Genomic DNA, 10,313 nt, shown 5'->3' with positions numbered 1-10,313 from the left:
GTGCCGAGACCTACAGTAGGGAGGGGCTGGCCGGGGGCGGGGCCGCAACCATACAAGGGAAAACTCTATAGTTTCCCTTTGTATGGTCGTGGCCCCACCCAGCGTGCCCAGCGTCATTACGTCACTTCCGGGTGATGTGCATGTGGCGCGTGCGCGCTTTGCACGTGCGCGCTTTGCACGTGCACACACACACACACTCCAGCCTCCCCCACTTTCCCCAGGGGCTCCCCACTAGAAAGGTCTTAGCTACGGGCCTGGCAGCTTGGGATCCCAAAGGATCAACTCAGGCACACAGCCGGGAAGGAATCAGACCGAGAAGGAGCAGCCACGGCCAGCGACGAACACCATCAATAAAATTTAAAAATGGAAGCGGGGTGGGGGGCTGGGCTGAATGGGAAGTTGGGGGGGCCTTGGCGGTAAGTCGGGGGTGTCGGGCTTCAAGAGACCCCACTGTAGCTACGGGCCTGAGGACTTGTCCCGAAGTTTGGGTGGTCATACCTTTTCTTTTTCTTTCCCTCTTTGTCTCATTGCCTGTGAGAGTGGAATATACTGATCTCGATGGACTGAGGTTCTGATTCAGCATCAGGCAGCTTCGTGTCTGTTCGTGCATTCAGATCCACCAGGAAAGAGCAGGTAGAGAAAGAGGTACTTTTCTCCCTTTCTCACAATACAAGAACTCATGGGCACTCAATGAAATTGCTGCGCGGTCGGGTTAGAACGGATAAAAGGAAGTCCTTCTTCACCCAAAGAGTGATTAACACTTGGAATTCACTGCCACAGGAAGTGGTGGCAGCTACAAGCATGGACGGCTTCAAGAGGGAATTGGATAAGCATATGGAGCAGAGGTCCATCAGTGGCTATTAGCCACAAGGTATAGATAGGGACTCTGGGGCAAGTGATGCTCTGTCTTCTTGGTGCTTAGGGGGGTCAACAGTGGGAGGGCTTCTAATGTCCTGGCCCCACTGCTGGACCTCCTGATGGCACTGGTATTTCTGGCCACTGTGTGACACAGAGTGTTGGACTGGATGGGCCTTTGGCCTGATCCAACATTGGCATCTCTTATGTTCTTATGAAAAGGGGGTGATGTCTGAAACCTACGGTCACCCTACAAGGGGCAAAATGTGTGTTATGTTATGTGGAAGGATGAGGGGCTTCTTGGCGGGGAAGGTTAAGCTGTGCACATTTGAAACACAATATAAATATGAATCCTAATCACCAGCCCATGCTGAGGATATCCTTTGGCACGACGTGCCCAAATATACAATAATTATGTCAAAATGAGAGCTATTATAAACAGTAATTAATACCAGCAGTCTAGAAGCGGTTCGCTCAGCACCCCTTCCTTTGAAGGAGGCATCAAAAGCAGCAGCCAAATGCACGCCGGATCCAGCAAAGCACATTGGGCGCCCCGGGGTGGCCTTTCCAGTGGCGACTTGTATTACCATCCCCAACATGTGTCGCAAACATCGTGGGTTTTTATTTGTGTTGGAGTCTCGCTATATTAAAAAAAAGGCAACAACAATATAATTGCTGATTTACCACCGCTGTTCAATCTAATTTACTTCTTAATGGTCCATTTGCATAGCAGAATTTGCATTTTATTTCCCAGAAAATGTTATGCCTCCACCTGCCCTACTTTGTACGAGACACCAAAAATGGGAGAGAGAGAAAAATCATTGGGGGGGGGGGAGAAGAGATTCTTTGGCCAAAATTGCCATCGCGCCAAGGTGAGATCCCCTCGTAGGGAGAAAGGTGTTAGGACGTATTGTTCTGTGTCTGTGAGTGAGCGGGGAAAGCAGCCACTGAAAAGACTGTTTTTTTTGGGGGGGGCACAGCTCAGCAGAATTAATTTCCAGGTGCGATGCTATCACATGCCTCTCTCCTGGCAAAGCCTCATTCATCCTGTGCGAATGTGACAGCCGACTGCAGAGATAGAAGCCGGCACGCTGTGTCTTATCAAACCGTAACATCACTCTGGCATAACTATCCTCTTATTGACTTGGGCTGCACCCAAATGCTACTGATCACCGATAATGTTACAAGATAGGCCCTTCTACTGTTGAGGAACGTGATCAAAATAGCAGCAAATTAGAAGTTGACTTTGGGGGACGGAGGTTTGCGGGGCAAGGGGGTTTCTTTCTTCTGACGTGACAGAAGATGCATAATGTATGATGTGTTTTAGATCCGCTTCGGGGCTGTGTTCCTGGGGGTGGCAGCTGTCATTTTAAAGGTGACTCATTACAATCATGTTCAGAGTCCCCCAGCAGATGGATGGGTCTTTATTTTCCCTGGGAAAACTGACAGGCTATGATTTTTCAGCAGCTTTTAATCATTTGAACTCAACTTATACACATCTGTCAATTACTCCATTTGACAATGTTAATAATGCTACAATTGGAATAGGATACTCCCCCCCCCCATCTTCAAACACTTTATCCTGGAAAAGAGAAGGGTGTTTAAAAAAACGTTTCCTCCACAACAATCAGGGGAAACAGTGGTATTGTTACTAAAACCTTAGTTTTATAATGTCTGTGAAGTGTTCTTGGATCCCTCCCAAGTAACATTACAGCCATAAATCATTAAAACAGACAATGGCTAAAAGTGTAAAGATAAAATCACATTATTAAAAGAGACGTTATTGGGTCAAAAGAAATTTGGGCTCAGGTAAAGAAAAACTGCCACCATGAATATCGGGTATCTCTTCATCAACAAAAGCGATTTGGGGTGGCAAGATTCGATGCACGCCAAAATCAGTTGACTCCCTCAGCTGCCAATCAGAAAGCACTGCCTCTGTTGGCTGGCTGCGTTGCTGAGTCCCGCCCATTGCAGCGGCAGCAAGTCTCTCAACCTCAGTCTGCTGTCAGCTGACTGACAGGACGGACCCTCCGGTGGGTGGAGGGTCACCAGACCAACTGGCACGAAGGCTGGGAGTGGGGAAAAGGCCAGAAAACTTAACAAATCTGTGGCGGCTGGGTGGAGGGGAGGTGCGCAGGGTACTCATACGCCAATGGCTACCCAGGCAAGTTGGCGAGTCACTGGGAAGTGCCTCGGAGGAGCTCCATCTGGCCCGACCTGGGGCCCCCAAGCCACGTCGCCACCTGCCCTCTGAGGGCACTCACTGGGCTGCGGGGAGGTCAGGCCAGGTGGCTCAGAAGCCCCGCCGGAGGCCTGTGTGAGGGAGTGGAAGACAGCAGCAGCGGTGCCTCAGCCCAGAGGATGCTGCCGCCTCTTCACGGCGCTGAGACGGCCCCTGGCCTGCTTCCACAACCGCTCCAGCGCGTGCGGCACTACCGCTCATTCACCACTGAACTCGGAAGCGGCAGCAGAGAAAGCGGTGGCAGCTGCTGCTGTGGCAGGAAAGTGCCCTTCGCCAGCCGCCCTGTTGTCCTCCAGCAAGGCGACTCTCCAGACGCTCCATTACAGCCCCCCCAGCCACCACAAGCCCTCACTGCTGCAGATGCGCAGATGCACCAACCACCTCCTGCTTGCCGACCCCGCGAGCGGGAACCAGGACGCGGCCAGCAGTGGGCCGCTGCTCTACCTGCTGGTGGGCCCGGACAACCAGGATGCTGCCACCCCTTCTTCTGGAGAGGTCAGGTGGGGGAGTGGCTGCAGCACCTAACGCCTGACCCCGGCCTAGCCATCCAACGGCCGGCCTGGCCATGGCTCTCGTCTGGAGCTGCGGGGGGGGGACAGCTGATGCAGGCCACCGCACTCTGCCAGACCCTCTTACTAGAGACCATTGCATTTTGTTCCGCAATGGGCCTTATTCCTAGTGTTGTACATATTTGTGGAACCCGAGTACAGGAGGCAAGGACTCGTTACTTTATTTAGGCTTGCTCAACAAATATACCTGTTATGTATTCAGTTATTATAGGAACTGGGTTTAAAGCTCCATAGATGCCCTAGTATGCTGAAATGCAAGACCAGATTGGCCAATGCTGCAAATAGGTCAATCCGAAGACACATTGACTGTTGGTGGGAATGAATTCCATTGGTCCTAAGCGATGCATTTTTATTGGTCATTATCTGTTCCAGAGGTGTGGCTTTGCCAGTTCAAAAAGTATAAAAGTTAGAAGGTTTTGTTGAATGTTGTCCTGTGTTAATTTATGAGCTGAATAAAAGAAATCACTTGTTTAAGAGCTGCCTCGATCTCAGTTCATAATAATACCCTTTTAGAATCATGGCATATTGCAGATGAAATGGGGGTGGATTCTCCACGCAGCCTCTCACCAACCTAAGAAGCCTCGGTCCAACTTAAGTGAGTCTTCCGTGGGAGGAAGTCTCTTTAGATTGGAGGAAGGCTTCAAATCTGAACCAAAAGGAAAAGTGAGTAATAAATCTTTTCATAAATAAATTAATTAACGTATTTTGCTCAGTGGAGTGGCAGAATGGGGGTACGATCTACCACAGGATCTCATCATGTATATCAAGCATGCAAACCCTGTTGAATCATTAGGGCATTATTTATTTTTTGATGACATTTTTCCAGGTCTAGGCTTGCCATTTCCTTGCCCACAGCAAGCAAAACTCCACCTTAATCCCCCCACCTTTGAGAAACTGAGGAGCAGGAGAAAAAATATGGCCAGAAAATGGCCTCTATAGTGATGCTCTATGGATTTTCCTGTGTATCTATGATCTTTACCACAGAGACTAGGGGGAAATTCCCAGATTGGCACCCGGAAGGGACATCATATCCTCTCCAAATTTCACCTTCCCCAGGCACTCCCCTCAAAATTTCCCAGCATTTTCTGAGACCTTGCTGGCAACTCTACCTCAGTCCTAGTCCAGCACCAGTCATTTATTGTGACTTTCCTCATACTGAATGACCTCCTATCCTATTTTGCATTTCCAGGCAAGCAGCTGTAGTAAGAGCTTTATAGAGCCACTCATATGCTTGCAGCTCCATGGGCCTGATATAATTGTGGGCTACCCTCAAAGATGGTTCAAGATACACCACTGGGACAAAATGCAGAAACCTGTCATCATTTGGCCAAGGACAGAGAGGAACAACCACATGGCATCGATCTAGTGGAAATTGCACTGGCTTGTAGGCCCATTAAAAAAACCTGGATTATAAGGCCTTCCATATCCAGGGATCCGTAGCCAGGAAGGACCCGCTGCATTTGAGAAATCATGCCCTGCTTAATATACCTAGAAGCAGGGCCTTTACCAGCATAGCCCCCAGCCTTTGGCTGCACTGCCTCTTTGACTGTGGATGTGCAGTTCTTTGCCTACTTTTTACAAAGGCTGAACAAATTGGTGCAGAGGGAAGTAGAATGTTTAATAATTATATGATCCCTACCCATTTCATGTGTAGCTTCATTGGGGGAATCTAATGAAATTAAAAAATAAGGATATATTTGATACATAATTTTTAAAGATTAATAAAACACAGGACAATTTCACATGCATTTACAGAGTGCAATTCATAATTAGTTGTTGATATTGAGAAAACCAAACCAGCAATATCTACTACATATTGCATATTTACAACAGAATCACAACTTAAATTGTTTGTTAAATTCAATGGATCCAAAAAGTCAGTATGACTTTTTTATTTTTCAGTTTCCCTTTGCACCAATTTGTTTCTTCATCTTCATTTTTCCTTGGTGCAGCCCTGTTTTTCTTCTGCTCTGGTATCTGGGCAAAAACTCTATGATAGAAGACAGTTTTACCATAGACTTTTTGCCCAAATACCACAGTGTCGCCTAGACGTCTTGGTGTGGTAACATCACTTCCTGTGTGACGCTAACAGTGAGGCCTGGGCCATTCTCTTTCTCTAGGTATGTCCCCCCCCCCCAGCAACTCTAGCCCAACGTGGATTGACTCAATCCAGGAAGCCACAAGGGCCCTAAGTTTGCATGACCTGAGCAAGACTGTTAAAGATAGGACATTTTCAAGGTCATTCATTCATAGGGTCACCATAATTCAGAAGCGACTTGACAGCCCTTAACTCTCACACATAATTACTATTGTACTATTGCAAACAAACGTTCTAATAAATGGTTGCCATGATCATCAAAGTCTTGGATTTCTTTTTAAAGTAAATGTTCTGTTTTGTGTATTGAAGAGGCAGGAGACGATGGTCAAAACGAAGGAAGGTTTATTCAAAGCATTGCTCAGCGCCGGACTGGACTGGACACTCAAACTTATACGATTACAACAGTGAACGATATACAATGTAACTATGTACATGTATAGAAATATTGATTTCTAAATGTCTCCTGCATTCTCCTGTTCTGTCTTTTGGTAACAGGCTGTGCCTTATTTCCTGTTACAAGCCAAATGGTAGGCCCCATGGCCTCAATTGCATGCCATAAACCCACATTCTTCACACTTCCATGCTGGAAGCTAGGCCTACATGCAAGAGCTCACGTAGCCGATGGAGAAGCTGGAGTTGGGGGCCATGTGACTGCAGGCGTGGTTTCCAAACTTCCAGCCTATCCCCACTTGTACCCATGACAACTGGGAATTGGCCACCCCCCTGCCCACTCGCAGTTGGCTGCCTGGCCACAGCTGATTTTGACTGGAAAGGACCTATAACTGGTCATTCCCTATGGGAGAGACTCGCTCTCTCTCTCTCTCTCTGCTCTTGTGTTCTTGCTCTCTGCTCCTGCTAGTGAGCTCTGTTCTTTATTGCACCTGGAAATGCTGTCCTGTCATGCGGTCTTTTGGAGAACAAAGACTTGCTTTGGAACTAAAAGCACATGGAGGGCAACGATGGGATTTCCCTTCATGATCCCTTGGACTATTTGGACTGTAGATGTTCCTGAATGGGGTAACTATGAATAAGTAATGTTTAGTTAAGGCAAATCGCCTTAGGCTTTCTTATTTTGTAAACTTATAGTCTATTTTGCTAAGCTCTGACTGAATAAACACTATTCTTGTTTCTAATTTGTCTTTGATGTTGTAACTGGGATTCCAAGTCTATTTCCTGTGCCTACCTGGCCACACGCTACCATTGAGCATTAAGTGTACATCTCTGGGAATGAGGTGCTAATGTGTTAAGCCCTAGATGCTAGCTAAGAGTCTGAACCTTGCTCTTGGGCTGGAAGGGGATTCTAGTTAAAAGAGGTTCTGGTGGCTTATTGTTCTGAAATCCAGAGAGGGTAGCCTACCTCTCTGGGTTGTTGTTTAGTGTACTGTAAAAGTATAGGGTTCCCTCTCATTCCTGGACAGGCTTGAGGGGCAGAATCCTATACAGTACAGCAGGTCTGATTGGACCTAAGCAGCGTTCTGCAATTGGTTACCATAGGTTGCTTCAGGACCAATGGATGGTCTTTATTAGACAGCCAATAGAAAAGGAGAACTAGGATACTAGAGACAGTTCAACATCATAGAACAGTATAGAATTAAACCCAATGCACAACATTCTGTCTCTATTGTCTGGACTTACAAGGGGATATGTGTATCGCCTGCCCTTGTAACTACAAGGAAATCTGGGACTTCAGAGATCGTGGCAATTGATTGTCAAAACATCAGTTTGCAATCGGGAAATAGCAATTACTGATTTTTTCCCCTTAAAAAGACAAAACAAAACAAAATCCTCGGAAAGGCTTCCAGTGGCTTGACAGCTGAAGAAAATGCAAGGAAAATGGTGGCTCGCTGGGTGCATTCCACCACAGAGAGTTAAATCAGCCCCATATTATTAACATCTGTCATAAACAGTGTTGTTGTTGTTGTTGTTGTTTAAAAATCCACCCTCTGGTGTTTGTCTAAGTAGTCCCTACTTAACGGCTGTCAATCGGTTAGCAATCAGCAGTGCTTGTTCATTTCAGCACGCTCTTTTTTGGGGGTAGGGGAACACAATGCTCAGCAGGTGTTTGTGGCCATTTGGCACAAACCAAACAGGGCGGGTGATCAGCCCTGCATCTGACTGACACCTTTGGATACAATAAAGATGACTTATACGACATGTTCGACACAGGATCTGTGGCACCCCTATTCTTTACAAACACCCAGCAGAGGCCGCCAGTACTGACAGAACTGCTGCCCCATATGGCACTGATGGGAACTGGCTGCCCAAGGTCCCCAGGCCCACTTAATATAAAGTTGTGTCTAGGCTAGGGTTACCAACCTCCAGGGGGTGGCTGGAACTCTCCTGGGATTGCAACTATCTCTAGGCAACAGAGATGAGTATCCCTGGGGAGGCTGGCTACTCTGGAGGGTGAACTCTACGGCACTATCCCTCATGGAAGTCCCTCCCCTCCCAAAACTCCACCTTTCCCAGACTCTGCCTCAAAAATCTCCAGGAATGTCCAGCCCAGAACTGGTAACCCTCGCCCTTCTTCATTAGGGTTGGGAAATACCTGGAGACTATGGGGGTGGAGCCAGGAGAGGGAGGGGTTTGGGGAGGGGAGGGGCCTCAGCATGGAAGAGAGCCATAGAGGCCACCCTTCAAAGCAGCCATTTTCTTCAGGGGAGCTGATCTCTGTCAGCTGGAGGTAAGTTGTAAAAGCGGGAGATCCCCAGGCCCCACCTGGAGGCTGGCAACCCCACTCTTCATAGAAGGCACATGATGACCATCCATGAAGGCCCTCCCATCTTCATGGCCCTTTTCCACCCCCCTTTTCTGGTTACAAAGAAGTGACTTATTTATTGACTTCATTTTGTTCACTTCATTCATTTCTCCCCAGCGAGGACCGTTAAGTGACTCACATCGTCCTCCTCCTCTCCTACAGTTTACCCCCACAGCAACCCTGTGAGGTAGGTTAGGCTGGTAGGGAGTGACTGGCCCAAGGTCACCCAGCGAGCTTCCATGGCGGGAGTGGGGATCTGAGCCTGGAGGAGTCTCATAAATCCCAACAATCCAATATTCTGACCACTACTCAGCATGGCAATGATTTTTTGTTTTGCTGTAAAATGCATTTTTTTTGGGTGGGGGGCTTTTGGAAGAAATAGGTGGTTGGAATCAGGAATGTACACGGTGCCACTAAATGGCCCTCACTGAGAAGGCGGATGAAGATGGGTTACCAGGTTTGTTTGTCTGGAGCAGTAGAAAAGAGCAAGAGTCCAGCAGCACCCTAAAGACTAACAAAATACATGGCAGGGGAGGAGCTTCTGTGAGCCACTGCTCTCTGTGTGACACAGAGTGTTGGGCTGGATGGGCCATTGGCCTGATCCAGCATGGCCTCTCTTATGTTCTCTTAATCCCCGGCATCTCCATTGAAAAGATCTGGCAATCCGTGATGTGAAAGACTTCTGCTGAGACCTTGAAAAGCTGCTGCCAGTCTGAGAAGAATCACAGTATCATAGGGTTGGAAGGAACCTCCAGGGTCATCTAGTCTAACCCCCTGAACAATGCAGGGAATTCACAAATACTTCACACTCCACACCCCCAGTGACCCCTGTTCCATTCCCAGAAGATGACAAAAAACCCTCCAGGATCCAGGAGTAGACAATACTGACTTTGATGGACCAAGGGTCTGTTTCAGTAGAAGGTAGTTTCGTGCGTTCAAGCTTAGCATGATCAGCCCTGGTCAGTATTTGGATGGGAAACCACCAGGGAAAACCAGGGTTGTGACTTGGAAGCAGGCAACGACAAACCACCTCTTGCCTTGGAGACCCGACAGGGTCGCCGTACATCAGCTGCAACTGGGCAGCAAAAACAAACAAACAAATAAATAAAATCCATTAAACAGTAGACCAGCACTATATTGCCTGTGGTGGCTCAAGTGGTTAAGACGCTGAACTGCAGGCTGTGGAAGGTCGGTAGTTCAGCAGTTCGAGACCCGAATGTGCCGCATGACGGAGTGAGCTCCCATCTCTGGCCCCAGCTCCTGCCAACCTAGCAGTTCGAAAGCAAGAAATTGCAAGTAGATAAATAGGGACCACTTTGGTGGGAAGGTAACAGCGTTCCGTGCGCCTCAGCATCTAGTCATGCCAGCCACATGGCCATGGAAACATCTTTGGACAGCACTGGCTCTTCGGCTTGGAAACGGAGATGAGCACCGCAACCCTAAAGTCGGATTCGACTGGCTTTCGAGGAAGGGAACCTTTACCTTTACCTTATTACTATATTTCATCAAATAATGGTTGAACAACAGAGTCCGGATTTTAATACAGCGTGTAGTGCTATACTGTGCTTGACTCAAGCCTATCAGCTTTTTCTTTTCCACTGGAAAAAGTCACTGGATATGGGCTGAGAATAACCGCTCCTTATCTGGAGGGCGCCAAGTTCACATCCATTCCTGGCCTACCCTGTCACTTGAGCCAAGTCACAGATTTCAATCCCAAACTCCCCATCTGTCACAGAGGAAGGCCGGCCAGCTCCTCTCTCTGGTCCACTATGTGCCTTGGAAGAAGGCCCT

Source organism: Gekko japonicus, unplaced genomic scaffold, assembly GCF_001447785.1.
Source record: "Gekko japonicus isolate JY-2015 unplaced genomic scaffold, Gekko_japonicus_V1.1 scaffold295, whole genome shotgun sequence".
In the NCBI taxonomy this organism is placed as follows: domain Eukaryota; kingdom Metazoa; phylum Chordata; class Lepidosauria; order Squamata; family Gekkonidae; genus Gekko; species Gekko japonicus.
The sequence above is the reverse complement of the archived record's forward strand: the minus strand, read 5'-3'. Positions refer to the sequence as shown.